This window comes from Macaca thibetana, chromosome 6, assembly GCF_024542745.1.
Source record: "Macaca thibetana thibetana isolate TM-01 chromosome 6, ASM2454274v1, whole genome shotgun sequence".
Classification (NCBI taxonomy): domain Eukaryota; kingdom Metazoa; phylum Chordata; class Mammalia; order Primates; family Cercopithecidae; genus Macaca; species Macaca thibetana.
Genome location: NC_065583.1, coordinates 176,678,976 through 176,690,001, shown reverse-complemented (window position 1 = coordinate 176,690,001; position 11,026 = coordinate 176,678,976). Strand labels below are relative to the sequence as shown.

General features: G+C 48.7%; 1 protein-coding gene across 1 annotated transcript in view; it reads left to right on the top strand.

The window, feature by feature from the left end:
* Positions 1 to 3,000: 3,000 nt before the first annotated feature.
* The window catches only part of SDHA (succinate dehydrogenase complex flavoprotein subunit A), a 196,393-nt gene continuing 188,367 nt past the window's right edge, over positions 3,001 to 11,026 (top strand). Inside the window, exon 1 of the mRNA XM_050795356.1 lies at positions 3,001 to 3,004. The gene's annotated coding sequence lies outside the window, so the exon portion shown is untranslated. The remainder of the gene's footprint in view (positions 3,005 to 11,026) is intronic.

Below are 11,026 nucleotides of genomic sequence, written 5' to 3'. Positions count from 1 at the left end.
CCCCCCGAGGCTCAGAGGGGCCGGCCTGGGTGGGGCATCTCCCCGGTCTGCAGTTTTGGTTGTCCTTTTGTGGCTCAGTTGTAAGCATCCCACTGATCTTATATCTTCCCCCCTTTTCCTGAAGGTCTGTTTTTCATCCTTCATTCCTTTTCATCATCTCCCCTGTTTTCAAATGGACTCTTAAACCATGCGTAATGCGTTAATGTTATCACTTCCATCTACTCAATGGCAACGTTTTATCGCGTGTTGTTGTGACTTCCATTTTTGTTGTGTATTTGGTTCCTTGTTCTTTTTCTTTTCTTCCTGGGCTGGTTCCTCGTTCCCTCTTTCTATGTATGAGCGGGCGGTTCATTCTGGCTTGTCGAAATCTTCCATCTTTCGGGGTGGGCGGTGCTGAGCGGGCCCCAGGTGTGCGCCCTGCTCCTGCGAGGGGTGTGAGCGCTCATCGCGCCCATGGCCCCTGCGGCCTCTGTCTTGCCGGCTCCCCGCAGGCGGGCCTGGTCCCCACGCTGTTTCTCCCGCTTCACCTCCTCCAGAGCAGGTCCCGGCTGCCTCTGCCACGTCTGGGTGTAGACCCGCGGTGTGGGCAGCCCTTCCTTTCGCTGCAGTCGAGTCTTCGCTGTTACCGTTCAAGTTGTCCCTGGGTGGATTCCGAAAGGACAAGGGGGAAACGGCCGCTCTACTCCACGGCATGTCACTGACCTTCTGTTACATTTTATTTTGTGTTGCCTTTGGCAGTTTTGAAACTGACCAATCCTTTTTTGGAAATAAGAGAAGGTATAAAACCAAAAATGTTTTTTCAGTTCCTTTCCGAAAATGTGTTCATTTTGGAGCCACTTGCGAGGACAAAGAGTTTGGAAAATTTAAGTGTGTTTGCTTCTTCACTGTGTTTTGCTAACAAGAATAAAAAAAAAAAAAAAAGCATCAAAAATGGCCTTAATAAACGTCTTCCAACCTCAAACAGGATTATGTTATCAGGTTGTTAATTTCAACAAATCTTAAGTTCCTACCGCAGTGGAGAGACTTTAGCTCTGTAAAGAGCAATTGAGGCTGGGCACGGTGGCTCACACCTGTAATCCCAGCACTTCGGGAGGCCGAGGCGGGCGGATGACCTGAGGTCAGGAGTTTGAGACCAGCCTGAGCAACATAGTGAAACCCCATCTCTACAAAAAATACAAAAATTAGCCGGATGTGGTGGTGCACGCCTGTAATCCCAATTACTCGGGAGGCTAAGGCAGGAGAATCGCTTCAATCCGGAGGCGAAGCTTTCAGTGAGCCGAGATCGCGCCACTGCACTACAGCCTGGGAGACAGCAAGACTCCGTCAAAAAAAAAAAAAAAAAAAAAAAGAAAAAAAAAAGCAGTTGAAACACTTCCTCGGCAAGAAATGCACCGTCATGCGTGGTGGGGGAGAGTCAGGGCAACGGGGGCTTCCCGAAGCTCATCGCCCAGAGAAGCAGAGTTTCAAGTTTGTTTTTCTTTCTTTTTTGGAGACAGGGTCTCGCCCTGTGGCCCAGGCGGGAGGGCAGTGGCGCGATCTCAGCTCACCGCAGTCTCCGCCTCCCGGGCTCAAGCGATCCTCCCGCCTCAGCCTCCGGAGTAGCTGGGACCACAGGTGAGCCAGGCAAATTTTATTTTTACTTTTTGTAGAGAAGGGGGTCTCACTATGTTGCCCAGGCTGGAAGTTTATTTTTAAGGAAATGGCGTTTACCTAAACACCGTGAAGCCTGGCCCTAGCACTGCTGCGCCTCCACCTCGGCCCCCACTGCACCCGCACAGGTGACGGTGCTCCGGAAAGGCGCCTGGGGCCCGGCTTCTTCATCTCCAGCCTCCGCACCTGGCAGAGGGAAGGGCTCGCGCCTAACCTGAGGTCAGAACTTGGTCGGGACCGCGGGGTGCAGACAAGGACGCGGGAACAAAACCTATGTGTGTGTTGGGGGGTGTTGCTGCGAGAGGGGGCAAGGGCGGGGACGCCGCGCCGGGCTCAGGGCCGCGGGTTCGGGTCCTGCCGGGCGTCCCACGCGCCGGGGACGGGCACGAAACCGTCCACCTGCCTCAGACCTCGGCTGACCTCTGGGCCGCAGGAGGGCGCGGGGGTCTCTTCCGCCTCTGCTCGCTGCTGTGTCCCCAAGGTCAGAATCCCGGCGGCGGGGGCTGCGCAAACGCCCCCCACCCCCGCCTCGCTGCCGCCCCGAGTCCCCTTCTCTGGCTGTGGGAATTGGGGTTGGGCTTTGCGAGCCCAACGGGGCGCCGCCAAGAGAAGGAGAACCTCGGAGCGCTCGGGGCAGGCGGGCCCAGCCCAGGCTCTTCCCACCCCTGCCGGCGTGTGAGGGGCAGCGGCGGGAGGACTAGGAGGAGGGGGGTGTTAAAGAGGAGAAAGAGGCGGGCGGGGGGTGAGGAGGAGACGGGCCGGGGCGGCCCCGCAGGTTTCCGAGCAGCTCCAGTAACTGAAACGTGAAGGGGACCTTGGCGCCCGGAGCTGCTGCCCAGGTAACGGCGCTGCGCCCGGCGGGCAGATGCGGGGTGGTGGCCCCAGTCCTGGACTCTGCGAGGGGGTGCGGGGAGTCCACGCTGCGGCCGCGCAGACCGGCGGGGCGGTTCCTTCCTGCGAGCGCCGGAACCGGGGAGGGGGCTGGTGAAGAGGACGGGGCGGGGGGGCGGAGTGCGAAGTTTCCAGAGGGAGGATTTGAGCGGCTGAGACCCGGGGCGTGCCTGGGGACGCCGGAGATCCGCTGCTCCCCCCGACGCTCACCTGCTGCCCGGCGCTGCGGGAGGAGAGCGCAGAACCGGGAGCCCTGGAGCCCCCGCCCGACTGCTGAGCGCCGCGTGGGTCCTACGCTCCCGCGCCTTTTAGGGAAGCCCCTAAAGTTGGTGAGCCCCCTAGAAAGCAGTTCCTTTGTGGCTACGTCCAGTAACAAACAGAAACCGCCCCCGCCCCCCAAACCCCAATTGCCTTCTTCTGTTTCCACCTGTTTCAGCCCCCACGCTCCTGTGTGCTAGGGGGGCCTGGTCAGACTGCAGACCCCGCCCAGCAGGAGGAAGAGGAGGCGGCCGCCGTGGCCCGGCACCCCAGGGGGAATGGAAGTCGGGTCCATATGAATATCGCAGAACGTGAAGGGCCAGGCAGCGCCCCCACCCCCCAACCCACGACGGCCGGGCTCACGGGCAGCCCCTTATATGTAACCCCTCGTGTTCACAGGCAGCCCCTCGTGTTCACAGGCAGCCCCTCGTGTTCACAGGCAGCCCCTCGTGTTCACAGGCAGCCCCTCATATGCCGTCCTTCATAGCCTGACATTTGTGGGGGAAGTCTCTGCCCACACCTAACACCTTAGCCTCTCAGGTAGGAGGGGCAACTTGTGCGGGGGTCGCTGAGGGGTGGGGGGCGTCAACTCTGGAAGAGACCACAGCTCTGGCCAGGACCAGGATTGCCTCCCGGCCACGTCCGGCTTCTGGGGGATTCCCTTTTCTTTGCAACTGGGGTGGGAGTGTACAGATGACCGGCTCTAGGCCTGCGCTGCAAACCCGAACCCAGGTTCCTGTGGAAATGAGGCTCGTAGGCCACATGGACTCGTGTGCAAAGGCCTGGAAAATTAACACTTTGAACAAAATCAGACACGTTTGAGCATTTGTGGCGAGTTTCGGTTGCCAGGGGCCCCTAGCAAAGGGAAGGCTGGACTGCGGCTTGTCTGGCCTCCCCCGTCTCCCTGTGGCTTCTGTAGGCGATGTGACTGAATCACAAAACGTAGGTATCTTGCAGTGCTGTGTAAAGAAATATAAGTACCGTGAACAGTTTCCAGCATGTGATGCACGAAAAGCCGGGTTCCCACGCTGGCGTTAACCGGGGAAGGGTCAGTCACGGCAACCCCGGCCTTGCACCCTCTGTTCCCAGGATGGCCACGTCACCCTGAGGACCCGTGTCCGCACTGGCTGTTGGTTGGGGCTGTGAGGGACTAAGGTTGTCTGGGGATTGGAAACGCAAGTGCGTGTTGGAGGCTTGGCACACTGGGGACCTGGAGTGGGGGCAGAGGCTCTCCAGGACCTCCCTGTGGCTCCAGAGCAGCAAGTGGCCTGGTCTTCTGCCAGGCACAGCCGGGCACAACTGGGCACTCCCAGCCGGCCCACGTGGACTGTATCTTTCTCCTTGTATTTGCTTTCTCCTGAGCTGTGTATCTTGAGTTTTTGTTGTTTGTTTTTGCTTTACCTGCATTCATTTTCTGTTCTTTCTAATTCGGCATGCTTTTTGCACGCTGGTGCTTTCTGCAGCAGGGGATGGGGGTGAGAGGTTTTGTGTGGATTGTGTCTGAGGCAGTGCGCCCACAGAGCATGCAGATCAGGAGAGATCTGTGAGGAGGGCCAGGGTCAGGGCGTGGTGTGTGGAGCTCTTGACCCTGGGGACTGCCAGTGTTCATGTGGGTTGTGTGACGGTGTGTTTGTGGGGCGGTGTATCTTATGGGGTGTGTTGCAGTGTGAGGTGAGTGAGGTCAGAGGGGGTTGGGGGGGACGCTTTTGAATCTTGAGACCTTCTATCAACCCAGAGCTAACAGTTTTATCACGGAAAGATAATCTCCTGATAACATTGTGTATTTGTGAGTGATGTCACATGGGGGAGATGGTGCCTGCCGCCTGCGCCCTGCCTCTCCGGGAACAGCGCGTCAGGGGTGTCATTTCCATGACAGTAAATGTAGATGTGCGTTGTTGTTTTTCATGTTTACATAGACGAATTTGGGTATGTACTAAAAATAATTAACACCTACTTCTCTCTATTGGTGGAGTTTTAGGGTGTTTTATTTTACATTCAATGGAATTTCTAAGGAATATTAGTATATCTTACAAAGAAAAGATATAGATAATTTTAGGACAAGTGATAAAATGTGCTTTTAAGAGGCTTAATATTTTATTTCCTAGAGGTTCACAAGAAAAGATAATGGAATAACTCAGTTTGGATGTGTCCATGATTGCCTAGCATTCAGTTTTGGTTCCTTTACCCCATTTTGGAGAGGTTCCTGATACCAGACAGGCAGTCCAAAAGCCAACAGGATGACAGATTGTCTCTGGTTCAGTTCCTCTATGTAAGTGTTAGAAGCAAAGACTGTGCATTTCACCCTTAATTCTAAATGTGATGAAAGGAGAGAATTTGCAGTGATTTAATTACTACAATAAAATGTACTAAAGTGACAGTTGACAAACAAAAGGGGACTAACCACTCTATATTGCCCAGATAATTCCCATTTAGACTCGACACACATACACAGAGACACACACACTTCCCCATGGAAAACAGGTCCAGCTTAGAAACAAATTAGTAAACTACAAGAGGGCCTGGGACTTCCAGCATGACTGAGGAGCTTGGCAAATTCTCTTCCCCAAAAGCAACCACAAAGCTGAACAGAATTTCCAAAAACAGTCATTTCAGGATTCTGGAAATGGACTAAAGGCTTGCAAGAAACAGAAGCGTTGAAACCCTTGGCAAGAACAGTGGGAGCCTGTGGCATTTCAGCGGGGACTGCTCCTGTTTCCCCAGGTCCATGGCATGGTAGCACTAGAGGGGAGAGCAAGACACCAGGAATGCTGACTGATTTGGGGGAAAGTGTGGAAAAGTCCATGGCCAGCTGTTGTCAGAAACAGTGGAGTGTTGGGCAGACAGCCGAGGAAGGCCAGCATCAAGGCTGCTTGAGGTCATGCTGCTGTTTCGGGCAAGCAACAGACCAGTAGATCAGGTAGAAATTCAAAGAAGAAGCAACCCTGTTCTCCAGTGGTTCTGGGACGCTGGGAAAAAGCACAAGGCTTCATGTAAGCTCAGGGGAAAGCAGGCGGGGTTCTAACGACTTCTCATTCCTAGATGGATGTGCAGACTTACACAAGCAGAAAGCGAAGGTCAGGACGGGCTTGTAAACTTTCCGTGGGGTCCACACATGACACTGACATCCATCAGCAAAGAAAGAAGGCCTTTCCAGCTCAAGATGTTTGTTATCAACTGACTTGTGTCCCCCAAAATCCATATATTGGACCCCCTAATCCTGAATCCCCAATGTAACTGTGTTTGGCAATAGGGCTTTTTTTTTTTTCCAGTCGAAGTCTCGCTCTGTCACCAGACTGGAGTGTAGTGGCACGATCTCAGCTCACTGCAGCCTCCGCTTCCTGGGTTCAAGCGCGTCTCCTGCTTCAGCTTCCTGGGTAGTTGGGACTACAGGCACACGCCACCATGCCTGGCTAATGTTTGTAATTTTATTAGAGACAGAGTTTCACCATGTTGGTCAGGATGGTCTCGATCTCTTGACCCGGTGATCCGCCTGCCTCAGCCTCCCAAAGTGCTGAGATTACAGGCATGAGCCACCATGCCTGGCCAGTGATAGGGCTTTTTAAGAGGTAATTAAGGCTGCATAAGGTCATAAGGAAGGGCCCTGATCCAATAGGACTGGCATTCTTATAAGAAGAGGAAGGGACACCAGGGGCCACACAGAAGACTATGTGAGGACATTGCAAGAGGCGGTCATTTGCAAGCCAAGGGGAGGGGCCCCAGGAGACCCCAACTTTGCTGATACCTTAATAGTGGACTTCTGGCCTCCAGAACTGTAAGAAAATACATTTCTGTTCTTTGAAACACCAAATCTGATATTTTGTTATGGTGGCCCTAGATAACTAACATAATGTTTAAGCACAACCTCTGACTCACCACTGGCGTGGGCAGATTCAGAAGAAAAAGACCCAGACTGAACAGGGCTTCCCTTAGACTGTAAGCAGAACAGAGGTGGGGGCTGGGTCTTAGTTGTTTCTCTCTGTATATGCAACAGCCTCACAGAACTCAGCACACAGAAGCTGTCCTGTAAATGTCAGATGGACAGATAAACAGGTGAGACAAGGACTAACTGGAGGCTCTGCCCACATCAGGACCTTGGAGAGCTCCAGACTTCAAGATGGGATCTCCCTCTGCTCAGGATTCCAATGGCTTCAAGGTCCTTCTCAGATCAGCTTTGCCCTCTTCTTTGATTGATACTAAAATTCGATACTTTTACCTAAGATAGAGGTCACAAGGAGCTTCGTTTCAGGACTCGTGAAAAGATGGTAGGCCCAGAACGTTTAAGTATATGGCAGGATTCGATCCCTGTGGATAATCTCAATGCCTCAGACTCCAATAGGGTTTGATATGGCATCCATATTGGTATTTCTCCCATGTAGGAGCCCTGAAGGTGTTTCAAAACAGATGGATAGATGCAACATTTGCGCATGTAAGGGCATCATGAAAAACTAAATTATGACATGGTTTGAAATAGGTAGAAAATGGACAATTTTGTGAATAACTTATTAAAAACAAAATGATGATCCCAATACCATTGGATGAGAATCTATAAAATATAACTGAGTTATATAAACTGCTAGCCAGATGGTGGAGCCCAGAGGGGCAAGGGCCAGCACTTTCATGTCTTTTGAACAAGGAAGGTGGTGCCTGTCAGGTAGGAGAGCCCTGCCTCCTCTCAGAAACCCCCCCAGTCTTCGTCCCATTTGGTCCTGCTGTTCTTACCTGTTGCCTCTCCATATCTCTTCTTGTTCAGTTTGGTCCATCTCTCTCTGGAGTTGTTCCCCATCTCAGTCTCCCTGGTAACTCTTTCCTGTCTGTGTGTGAGAGTCCCTTGGAGAGAAGGCAGCTCCACCTTCTGCAAGTGGTCCCTGAAATACCCTCATCCCTACCTGCCCCAGCTCCCATGTTGGTATATAAAAATATCTTTACAGTAAAAACAGAGCACACTCAGCCCCATTGCTGTTTGATGTCCTGCACAGCCTCAGGACTCTGCAGGTAGTCTCCACCAAGAAGAAGGCCCTCACCAGATTTGGTCCCTCAACGTTGAACTTCTCAGCCTCCACAACTAATTGTACTAATCATCAGTTTATTCATGAAGCATGACTTGGACTGAACAACATAAGCTGGGTCAAGCATCTGAAGATGCTTTTGAGGTACTGAGGCAACATCCAACTTTAGATCCTCAGAACTCCTGATTACAAAAATTACCTGTCTTTCATCAACTGTTGTCTTCATATCAGAGGAAATTCCAGCTGCTATGAGTGTTGCCTAGAGAGGAACCTGTCTACAATTGGAGAACTATAATGGCAGGGCTGTGGACTTCTATTTTAAAGGAAATATTTATCAACCTCTGCAGAGCGTAACTGAAAACCAGCTGGTACAACCTGCTCTTCTCCAGCAAGAGGAAGAAAAGGCAGGAAGAAGCTCTGGCTATTGAATGCCTTCACAAATCCCTGTGTAATTCTGAAATGGCATCTTGACACCTTTCAGTTTGTAACAAAAAACAAGGAAACTTCCAAACTTTGGAGGAAGAGAAAAGGCAATCAGAATACCATGACTTTCCAGAAATGGCCAGGGCACTGAGGAGCTGTGGAGGAACTGGGGAAATCACCAAAACCCAGTGCCATTTCAGTGAGGCTATTCTCCAAAAACTCTCTCCATCTTATTTCTTGGGGAAAGAGTTCTTCTACTTACAATATGATCAACGTGATCAAGAATATATTGGTTTCTATAACTGTGATACAGATTATAACTATACAAATGCCAATTACCAGAAGCTAAACCACCCTGATTCCTATAGTCTCACATTTCATGGTTTCCTGGTATCAGAAATTGCTAGGAGCCTGAGATTTTTTCCCTTGAAGCAAATACTGAAGATAAAAAACCAATTAACTTCATTGTTGCTATCTTGTATCCAATGGCATAAAATCTATACTAACTTGATTAGAAATTCTGCCAATGAACAACTTTATTGTTTCAAATGATGAAACCCATTCGATAATATAGGCTCAATGGCCTTGCTCTTACTGTTCTCTATGCAACTTTCTTCTGCACTAAAGTGCCAATACAGATACTGAAGACATTGATTTCAATACATAGATATATAAGTAGATATTTAAATATGCAATATACAGATACTTTATATATTGATTTAAACATTTTCCTCTCATAGATGAAGAATCACTCTAACATATATTGATGGCTTCACAAAAAATCTTTTACAAAAAATAATTGCATGTGATATAGTGTTTGTGCCAAAATGTGTTCATGGCTTTAAAGACTTCAGTGGAAATGTCTATTCAGGTCCCTAGCCCATTTTTGAATTGGTTTCTGTTTCCTTGCTAAGTTTGAGCTCCTTATAGATGTTGGATATTGACCCCTTATAGATGTTGGATATTGACCCCTTATAAATGTTGGATATTGACCCTTTATAGATGTTGGATATTGACCCCTTATAGATGTTGGATATTGACCCTTTATAGATGTTGGATATTGACCCCTTATAGATGTTGGATATTGATTGACCCCTTATAGATGTTGGATATTGACCCCTTATAGATGTTGGATATTGACCCCTTATAGATGTTGGATATTGATTGACCCCTTATAGATGTTGGATATTGACCCCTTATAGATGTTGGATATTGACCCCTTATAGATGTTGGATATTGACCCCTTATAGATGTTGGATATTGACCCTTTATAGATGTTGAATATTGACCCCTTATAGATGTTGGATATTGACCCTTTATAGATGTTGGATATTGACCCCTTATAGATGTTGGATATTGATTGACCCCTTATAGATGTTGGATATTGACCCCTTATAGATGTTGGATATTGACCCCTTATAGATGTTGGATATTGACCCCTTATAGATGTTGGATATTGACCCTTTATAGATGTTGAATATTGACCCCTTATAGATGTTGGATATTGACCCTTTATAGATGTTGGATATTGACCCCTTATAGATGTTGGATATTGACCCCTTGTGGATATATGGCAGGTGCTTTTTCCCAGTATTTAGGTCATCTCTGCACACTGTTGATTGTTTCTTTTGCTGGGTAGAAGTTTTTTGGTTTGATGTAATCCTATTTGTTTAGTTTTACTTTTGTTGCTTGCACTTTTGGTGTTAAGTCCAAAAGAAAACTGCCCAGACCAATGCCATATAATTTTTACTCTCTGTTTTCTTCTGGCAATTTTAGAGCAAGTTTATCCAACCTGTGGTCTATGGGCTGCATGCAGCCCAGGACAGCTTTGAATGTGACTCAACACAAATATGTAAACTTTCTTAAACATTATGAGATTTTTTTGGTGATTTTCTTAAAGCTTATCAGCTATTGTTTCTGTGTATGTGTGTGTGTGTGTGTGTATTTTTTTTTTTTTTTTTTTTTTTTTTTTGAGACAGAGTCTTTCTCTGTCACCCAGGCTGGAGTGCAGTGGCATGATCTCGGCTCACTGCAACCTCTGCCTCCCAGTTCAAGCGATTCTCCTGTTTCAGCCTCCCAATTGGCTGGAATTACAGGTCCGTGCCACCACACATGACTAATTTTTGTATTTTTAGTAGAGAAGGGGCTTTTAAAAAAAAAATACTTTAAATTCTAGGATACATGTGCACAATGTGCAGGTTTGTTTTATATGTATACATGTGCCATGTTGGTGTGCTACACCCATTAGCTCGTCATTTACATTAGGTATTTCTCTTAATACCATCCCTCCCCCCTCTCCCCACCCCACAACAGGCCCCTGTATGTGATGTTCCCCACCCTGTGCCCAAGTGTTCTCATTGTTCCATTCCCACCCATGAGTGAGAACATGCGGTGTTTGGTTTTCTGTCCTTGTGATAGTTTGCTCAGAATGATGGTTTCCAGCTTCATTCATGTCCCTACAAAGGACATGAACTCATCCTTTTTATGGATGCATAGTATTCCGTGGTGTATATGTGCCACATTTCCTTAATCCAGTCTATCATTGATGGACATTTGGGTTGATTCCTAGTCTTTGCTATTGTGAATAGTGTTGCAATAAACATACGTGTGCATGTGTCTTTATAGTAGCATGATTTATAATCCTTTGGGTACATACCCAGTAATGGGATCGCTGGGTCAAATTATATTTCTAGTTCTAGATCCTTGAGGAATCACCACACTGTCTTCCACAATGGTTGAACTAGATTACACTCCCACCAACAGTGCAAAAGCATTCCTATTTCTCCACATCTTCTCCA